Consider the following 10,562-nt stretch of genomic DNA (forward strand, 5'->3'; position numbering starts at 1 on the left):
AAATTTTACGATCAAATTATATTTAATTATTTCTCACACATACACCGGCCTCGGTGGCGTTGTGGCAGGCCATCGGTCTACAGGCTGGTAGGTACTGGATTCGGATCCCAGTCGAGGCATGGGATTTTTAATCCAGATACCGACTCCAAACCCTGAGTGAGTGCTCCGCAAGGCTCAATGGGTAGGTGTAAACCACTTGCACCGACCAGTGATCCATAACTGGTTCAACAAAGGCCATGGTTTGTGCTATCCTGCCTGTGGGAAGCGCAAATAAAAGATCCCTTGCTGCCTGTCGTAAAGAAGAGTAGCCTATGTGGCGACAGCGGGTTTCCTCTAAAAACAGTGTCAGAATGACCATATGTTTGACGTCCAATAGCCGATGATAAGATTAAAAATCAATGTGCTCTAGTGGCGTCGTTAAATAAAACAAACTTTTTCTCACACATACCTACATAATATTAATACTAGGATAGTGGTATTGGTTCATCAAAGCATTTTCATTAAAAAAAAATTAAAATATTAAAAGAAAGAATAGGATTTACTAATATCTACACCTATTATATTCATACCAACTCAACTTTAGTTGTGTGCTTAGTCTAATGGTAGGTTCAGGCTGTCAACTGTTACGACGAAGTTGGACAACTCGACGGTTGTGTTGTAATTTCCCCAACTCACGACGGGTGCGCTCAGATTAACAATTAATGGATTAGTCGACGAGAATCGAGTTGTAAGAACACTCGGACTTGCAACTGGACAGTCGTAGAAAGTTGACCAAGTTTGTGCTGGTAGTTGGTAGTCTGACACTAGCATTAGTGAGTATTTTTTCGGTCGCATTGTTTTTGAAGACATATTTTGTAGCATATAATATACAAACGGATGAATGAATGTTTAACGACACCTCAGCACACAAAAAATATATCGGCTATTGGGTGTCAAACAAGGCACAAGTAAACTATCAGCAAAACACAAAACAAACAATAATACTTTCACAGGGTTTAGTAATCTTTATTACGATCAAATGTAAAATGTAACAAAAGGCAACTATGATTATATTACATATCAGCTTCATGAACTTAGTAATGGCGTTATTGCAAATTATTACAGTTAATTGTCAAGGTTTGGGAAATCCAGAGAAACGAAGAGATGTGTTTAATTATTTCAAACAAAAACATTTTCATATTTATTGTCTACAAGATACACATTTCATTTCTGAACTAGAGCCATATATTCAAACTCAGTGGGGATATAAATGTTTATTTAGTTCATATTTAGGGAATTCTAGGGGCGTGGCTATTTTGTTTAATAATACTTTTGAATATGAAATACATAAAATGAAATCTGATCATGCAGGTAATTTCATAATAATAGATATAACTATAGAAGGAGAGAGGATTACACTTGTAAATATCTATGGACCAAACAAAGATAGTCCCAATTTAAAAAAAATATATATTTTTGACCATATAGAAGATTTTCAAAATGAAAATTTTATTATTTGTGGAGACTTTAATATAGCATTAAATCATGATTTGGACACTAGAAACTATATACATATAAATAACCCAAGATCCAGAGAATGTATATTAGAACATTTTGAGAAATTTGGTTTTAAAGATCCATTCAGAGAACTACACCCTAACTTGAGGAAGTATACTTGGACTAAAACAAATCCACTTAAACAAGCGAGGTTGGATTTTTATCTTTTATCTGAAAATCTAATAGCTAACGTAAACAAGGTAATGTTTGAAAGTAGTTATCGATCTGATCATTCAGGTGTAGTACTGCAATTAAAGTTCTGTCATTTCCAAAGAGGTAGAGGGTTGTGGAAATTTAATAGCTCGTTACTAAGAGATAAAAACTATATTAATGTCATTAAAAAGACAGTTAGAGATATCAAAAGTCAGTATGCCGTACCTGTTTATAATTTAGAGAACATTAGCAATATTCCTAACAAAAATATTCAATTGACCATTAATGATCAGCTCTTCCTAGAAATTATGTTAATGGAAATACGAGAAAACAATATCATATTCAGTTTTTAAAACGAAAACAGAAAATATACTAGAGACTAAATTAATTGAAGAAATTAAACAATTAGAAGAAGATGAAAACCAGATTAACTCAGAAATATTAGAACAAAAACAAAACGAATTAATAAAATTAAGAAAAAACACATTAAAAGGCAAATTTGTCAGATCAAGAGCGAAATGGATCGAAGAAGGAGAAAAACCTACTAAATACTTTTGTAACATGGAATCACGGAACTATACTAGTAAGCTAATTTCTAGAATAGAGTTAGGTAATGGACAAATAATAACCAATCAAAAAGATATCTTAGAAGAAACAAAACGATTTTACCAAACTCTCTACTCCGAAAGGAATAAGCAAATTGACGATGACTGTATGAATGACTGTTTTTCAAAATGTTCTGGCACGATATTGATTATTTTATTATACAGTCAATTAATTACAGTTACAGTTTAAGCGAAATGTCAAATACTCAAAAACTAGGCATGATCACTTGTATCCCAAAGCCAAATAAACCAAAACAATTTCTCAAGAATTGGATACCCAATTACTCTGTTGAATTGTGCATACAAGATTGCATCAGGATGCATAGCAAATCGAATAAAAAATGTATTAGACAAACTTATTGCAAGTGATCAAACTGGTTTCATAAAAGGTAGATATATTGGGGAAAATATAATATTAATATACGATATATTGCAGTACACAGAAGAACAAAATATACCTGGTATGTTATTATTAATAGATTTCGAAAAGGCATTTGACTCTCTTTCTTGGAAATTTATCGAAAAAGCGTTGGAATTGTTTAATTTTAAAATATCTATTAAAAACTGGATAAAAACCCTCTATAACAATTCAACTTCAAAAGTACTTCAATTTTTATCAGAAAGCTTCAACTTAGAACGTGGATGTAGACAAGGTGACCCTCTCTCACTATATATTTTTATTATATGTGCAGAAATCCTCGCAATATTAATCAGAAATTCTAAAAATATAAATGGTTTAAAAATTAGTGGAGAGGAATTCTTCTTATCTCAATATGCAGACGACACAACCTTTATTCTAGATGGATCTCCCAAATCCCTTGAGAATACCTTAAAAATCCTAGATGTGTATGCTAATGCTTCTGGTTTGAAGATAAACTATTTGAAATCGAAAGTCATTTGGATAGGCAGTAAAAAGTTCTCAAAAGAGGTTTATCATCAAGTAAGATGGAAATTAGAATGGGGTGCAGAACATTTTGAATTGTTAGGAATAAAATTTTCAGTTGACCTGAAACAAATTACTACAATTAATTTTGAAATAAAAATTAACGAAATAAACAATTTAATAAAACTTTGGACAACAAGAAAACTGACTGTGTTCGGTAGAATAGTTGTTTTAAAATCCTTAATTATTCCCAACTTAACACACTTACTAATTTCACTGCCTAACCCACCAGACAAAATGATAAAACAAATAGATAAAATGTTTTTTAACTTTATCTGGCAAAATAAACCAGACAGAATAAAACGCGAAGTTTTAACTCAAAGTTACTCAAATGGTGGCCTTAAAATGCTAAATATTTTGAATTTTATGATAGCTTTAAAATCCACCTGGATTAGCAGACTATTGAAAATGGAAAACATTTTTTGAAATTACTACAAAATTATCTGTGCAAAAACTTATTACGTGTGGGGATTATTTTATCAAAATACAACTGAAAAATAAGTAACTCTTTCTGGGAAAATGTTTTACATAGCTGGTGGCTAATTCAACAAAAACTAATTCCCGAATGTAAAAGTGAAATAATTAGAATTAATATTTGGTTTAATAGTAAAATAACTATTGACCACAAACCTATATATTATGAAAACAATATTAAAAATGGAGTTATATTTATTCAAGATTTAATGGATGAACATGGTAGATTTTTAACCTATGAAACATTTAGATTTAAATTTCACATACAATCAAACTTCTTAGAACATGCATCTTTAATCAAAGCAGTTAAAACCTTTATGCATTGCACATTGTCAAGTATCAACAACCAACAGGTTAACACCTTAAATCCTATATTTCCTTTTAAATTGGAGTTATTTTTTAAAACTACTAAAGGGTGCAAAGAAATGTATAATATTTTAAACAAATCGACAATAGTGCCAACTTCCCAAAGAAAATATTACAATTTAGGTTTCATACTATCATTACAGGAGTGGGAAAAAGTGTATAATTTACCATTTAGATGTTTAAAAGATACAACTTTACAGTGGTTTCAATATAGAATTCTACATCGAATAATCACGACAAACACGTTCTTATATAAAATAAAATACATAGAATCAAATGTTTGCGATTTTTGTCATAGACAACCAAAAATATTGGAGCATTTGTTATATGACTGCTGTAAAGTCTTTCTTTTATGGAAGGAAACTGAACGATGGATTCAGGACAAAGGTGAACATACACAACTCGATAAACAGACAGTCTTGTTTGGAATCATAAAGAGGGAAAAAAGCAAGATTGTATTTATTAATTGGCTCATTATTAACGTTAAATACTATATATATAGATCTAAAATGCAGAAACATGGACCTAACATATATGCTTTTTAAAATATTTTAAAAGATAAAATAAAAATTGAAAAATATATACTTCTCAAAAATGGTCAATTTCAAACATTTGAAGAATATTGGGCACCTTGGTCCAGATACCTAGAAACAAGACATGGCAATACAATGTTCTAGAGGTATTTCAATACGAATATGTTTTCTCTTTCGAAATTAAAGTATTTAATTCACTCTTTCTTTCCTTCTTCCTTCCTTACCTTCTCTTTTCTCCCTTTACCATTTCCTTCAAATCTTTCCTCTACCTATATCTTCACTGTTAACCCCACATATTAGTTAACTCCATGTTTTCATGTATTCATGCTTATTAATATTATTATATTGATTCAAATTACACTATATTATATATATATATATATATATATATATATATATAATATATATATATATATATATAATGTTCATATGTACTTATAATATGGATGTAAGGTAGTGAAATCAGGGCCCCCAACCCTGACACTGCCATACTTGTGTCTGGGGTCAATAAAAAAACCCACCCAAAAACACCCCAAAAAAACACCCAACTATGATTATATTAATAAATCTTCCTATCATATCAAGTTTGCTTTATGCATACTATGACCTTCGATATACATGTACCAGTCGTTGGACCAAAAAAATTATCCATCAGATTAATAAATTCACCGAGGGAATTTGATCCTTCGACCGATACACTCAGGCGAACACCCCATCGACTGAGCCAGATCCCGCCCCTGTGCTTGTCAAAATGTCTAAATATAAAAGTTAGTTAAGTTTCTTTCGTTTTAAATCCCCTGCGTGTGCTGTAACCTCACCGTGGTGCAGGGGTGTAACATTCTCTTTGAGAATGGTCAATACAGCACAAATTGAAATTTTGAGTAAAATTCAGTATCTGTGATATTTGTATTTTTGTACAGTTCATTACACTGTTTTTATTTAGATTTTGAGTTCTTGTATTGATGTTGATCATCACTTTATTTGTTTGCATTACCATAGTTTGACACCCAGTAGCCGATGTATTTTTCGTGCAATAACAATGATAGGAATCATAATTTGTTAAAGGATATATACTATCAAAAATCAACTTGAGTAATTATATGTACTTAATTTTTACATTAATCTGGGCCCCGTTCTACGAAACGATCTTCACGCTAAGGTAGTTATGCACTTAACTTGATCTTAGTGCTAATTGGAACAGGGCCCAGGATTAAATTGAATATGTGCATACGTTTTGACCACAGACACCCTAGTAAAGAACTTTCAGGTCTGTTTATCAACACACCTAAACACATTCCATAGTTTGCATGTACATCACGTGCGTGGGGTGTCATTCTCGATTTTGACCATTTCCAGGAAGGTGGATTAATCACTGTGGGGCATTATTTCTGTCAATCATTTTTATTCTGTTGATCATACAGTTGTTATTGTTTTGCTTTTAGTAATTTTAGCGATTTACTGATAAAAACAACGTCAACTTGCAAATTTCACTTCTAACCCCAATCGTCCTTCAAGATCTTTGGTGGTCATAAAACCAACTGTAATACTGAACTACCGGTTGTAATGTTTGCCCAATTATTATCATATAACCATTCCCCACAGCTAATATATATACCTTACAATTTTGGCAATTGTAAATTCTTGAGTTCCCCTACTTTTTTGTGAAGAGTATATATTAATTTTTCCGATTCCATGAGTTTGTTTTGATAATTTGTTAGATTTGTTTTCAATGAAATCTTTTTTTTTTACATTTCTTCCATTTCATTTCAAATGATTTTCTTGCTTACATCCAGTTAAGGTTCAAACATGCTGTCCTGGGCACACACACATACCTCAACTATCTGGGCTGTCTGTCCAGGACAAAGGATTAGTTGTTAATTGTTAGTGGTTAGTGAGAGAGAGAAGAGGGTGTAGTGGTCGTTAAAATCCGCTCTGGGTGGGAGCCGGTACTGGGTTGCGAACCCTGTACCTACCAGCCTTATGTCCGATGGCTTAACCACGACGCTACCGAGGCCGGTTACATTTCTTATAAACTGCTTCCGTTTATAATGTGGTATGACAACTAACAATGATGTCATTTGTCTGAAACATAGTTTGGACATAGTTATGCTAGCTGGTGGTACTTTCTGCGTCAAGTGTTTTGCTACATGGGATAGCATAACCTAATAACGGACAACGTACGGAAATACTCTCGAATTGACCCTGGACCCAATTTCACAAAGCTTCGTAAACCTAGTTTTGCACGTAAACGTAAATCTACGACTAAACCACGATTCTTATTATTAACAGAACACTAATATAGTTTTGAAGTACACATTTAATTTTCTTTTGTCCTTAAAATGCTCTATCTTCCACAATGATGTAATGTTCTGACCGATATAACTGCTAGTCGCAGACGTAAATTTACGATGTTTTGTGAAATGGGCCTGTGGTATTTGGACACACGGACATTTGTATCGGTTATTGAAGGGTATCTTCGTAATTCACTCTTACAAGCTATCTTTGTTGTATTTCTTCCAACTTGAAGATTGAGTATGATTTGCAGAATTTAGTATGTACCTTTTCTGAAGGTTCGGAAGGAAGGAAATGTTTTATTTAACGACGCATTCAACACATATTTTTATTTATGGTTATATGGCGTCAGACATATGGTTAAGGACCACACAGATAGAGAGAGAGAGGAAACCCGCTGTCGTCACATCATGGGCTACTCTTTTCGATTAGCAGCAAGAGATATTTTATATGCACCAGCTCATAGACAGGATAGTACATACCACGGTCTTTGTTACACCAGTTGTGGAGCACAGGATGGAACGAAAAATAGCCCAATGGGGCCATCGACGGGGATCGATCCTAAACCGACCGCGCATCAAGCGAGCGCTTTACCACTGGGCTACGTCCCGTCCCCTAAAGGTTCGGAGTCCAAATAATCCATACATTTGTTGAAGTCATTATTATTATTTCCTTGCAGTCCAGTTTCCCAGATTTTAGAATTATATAATAGTACTGATTTTACAAAAATATCAAATAACTTATTATGGTGATGGTGATGAGCATTCAAGGAACTTTGAAGATTGAAAATAACTTTCAAACCTTTGTCGTAGATATTCTGTGTGTAACTCAGATATTTAAAAAAAATTTTTTTGTAAAATATCATTATTTCCGATTTTAAATTCATTTTGCGTAGATGTCTTACTAAAGTACTTGACGACATTCCTCAAAATGCGCAATATGGGCTGTTTAAAAATTACATTATATAACACTCCATAACGCACACACACACTATATATATATATATATATATATATATATATATATATATATATATATATATATATATATATATATATATATATATATATATATATATATATATATATACTCTTGGAGACATCCCCTCCCTCCTTAGGAAGCGCAGGTACACATTTGAATTCGATTCATAATCGTTATTGTCTGTACAAGAATACATTTTTTGTCTTACTACATACAGAACGTTTTTGAATTTTAAAAAAAATCTAGCGTTCAGCACACACACACACACACACACACACACACACACACACACACACACACACACCACGACACGTTTAAACCAAGGTTACTTCTCACACCTTCTGGCAAGTATGGTGCCAGTTCAAAATGAAACGCATTGAATCGAATGTGACAAAACACATCACGTCTGTGCTGACGTCAACTACAGATCTGGTAGCAGACGTCATAGACCATGTGCTATATTTTAACACTACCAGACTGGCAGCTGCACAGTGTTCGAACCTTACTCATTCATTTTTCTTAATTGATTGAAAACATATTTTATTGCATATAAATTATTATATATATTATGCAAAAGGATTGGTCACAAGTTATCCAACTTACGAGGCCCTCTCTTTTTCTTAATAACCAACAGGAAAGGTTTGTATGATGTGGATTTCTCATAGGCCTGCTTATTGTTAATGTTTATAGAAGTAAATTTATCTAAAGATATGAAGGTATTAATATATATTGAAAACACGTAACAGTTAAAGACCCAGACGTCAAAATACACCATACATGGTGTCTTTGCCACACTCGACAGACCCAGACAAGGGTTGAAAATTAGCAGTCGCCCGGTCGCCCGTGTCGACTTTTATTGGCTAAGGGCGACTAAGAATTTTACAAAGGTAGTCCGTTGGATGACCATCGATTTTGGTGCTAGTTAAAAAAGAAACACGCTGATACTGAATCGAATATGACAAAACACACTACAGATCTGGCAGCAGAAAACGTAGAACATGTTCTATATTTTGACAGCACCAACATACACACGTAATTAATAGGTTTTAAACCCATACCGTCTCAAATAACATTTTATTGGGGGTAAAAGTGCAGAGAATTAAAACAATTTTTTTTTACAAATTACCATCAAACTACATAGGTTAATTCTTTTTTCTGATATATGTTTTAAGGCCATTGATGGAATATCCAAGGTAATCTGAATGGCACAACCGTAATACATGACCAGGGCCGTATCTCTGCACAAAGCAGAGTCGAATGGGCATTTTGCAAAACAGTGGATGATTCTATGGATCTCTATCTAGTGCCTCTTTTATAGGAGGACAGCCACGAGGAAATCATTTGCTGGGGATTTCACCCCTCTTGCATCGCCACAAAGTTTATTCTATCCTTCTTGCATCGCCAGAAAGAAGACTGCCACTCCCAGACTAGTTTACTAAACCACGCGCAGTTCTACCTTTAGTCTCTTGTACTGCATTATATTTTACCCTGTATTAAAAATGAGATTTAATATGTATAATTTAATGGTACTTTGTAAAAAAAACCACAAAAAAAACACATGTTTATTTATACTGGATTTCTTTTTTTTTTATGTGAGTTGGTATGGGTTTAAAACTTAATTATATGTTTTATATGGATTTTAACTTAATTTATTATGAAGTTAAATGCCAATTCATCGGTTTTCTTTAACGCAAACGGACTATATACGGTGAGCATATGGTTATTATTCAACAAAAAACATTTTGGCTGTGCAGTTAAATTCCAATGTGATAATCGGAGGGCTAGTTGAATTTGTGAAGGGCCAGTAAAAAATGTCTTCAACTGACCCTGCTGGCGACCATGGTTTTCATGTTAGTTTTCAACCCTGCCAGACCCAGACCCGGTGTATTTTGAACCTTAATCGCATCAGGTGTAATGAAATATTGCAAGTTGCCACCAACTGGGAGCTATTTATGAAGAAGAGAAAAATAATTGGATCGTAGTCATAACGGCCCCAGTACTAAACGGCCTTAACAATAATTGGTCAAAACGGCCCTAAAAAAGTCAAAACGGCCAAAGTGAAAAAGTCATAACGGCCCTTGAAAAAAGTCAAGACGGCCTTAGATATAATACTTTAAAAATGTATTTCATCTACACAATGTCATCTACACAACGCCACTAGGAACTTGTTCAGACGATACGCACTCACCCGGAAAATCTAGATGGTCCACTACCCTCTCTCCCCCCCCCCACCCCCCCCCCCCCACCCCACCCCCACTTTCTGTGATTGAATTCAGTGTTGTTAAATAAAATGTCAATTGGTGGTCTTAATTACAATAGTATATTGCGTTGTGTAGGCTAATAAATTGTTACCAGTGATTCCGTTGTTTTGGTTGTTTTTATATATATTTTTTGAACTGCCTGTGACTTTTTTCTTTGGCCGTTTTGACTTACATGTTCAGGGCCGTTTCATCTTGGGGCCGTTTTGACTGCATACCAAATAATTCGTGAGTATTTCAACATTTTTTAATATTCTGATTTTTAGTGATTATAAATTATTAGTAATGTAGCGAGCGTTCGACAAAGAACAAACAATAGTACTACAATTAGTAGTATGCAACCTTAATACGGAAAAAGCCACTGCGTAATTTAGAGTTATTTACCTTTATAGAATTCTTTTGTGCGGTCACGTGAGAAAAG

This window comes from Gigantopelta aegis, chromosome 4, assembly GCF_016097555.1.
Source record: "Gigantopelta aegis isolate Gae_Host chromosome 4, Gae_host_genome, whole genome shotgun sequence".
Classification (NCBI taxonomy): Eukaryota; Metazoa; Mollusca; class Gastropoda; order Neomphalida; family Peltospiridae; genus Gigantopelta; species Gigantopelta aegis.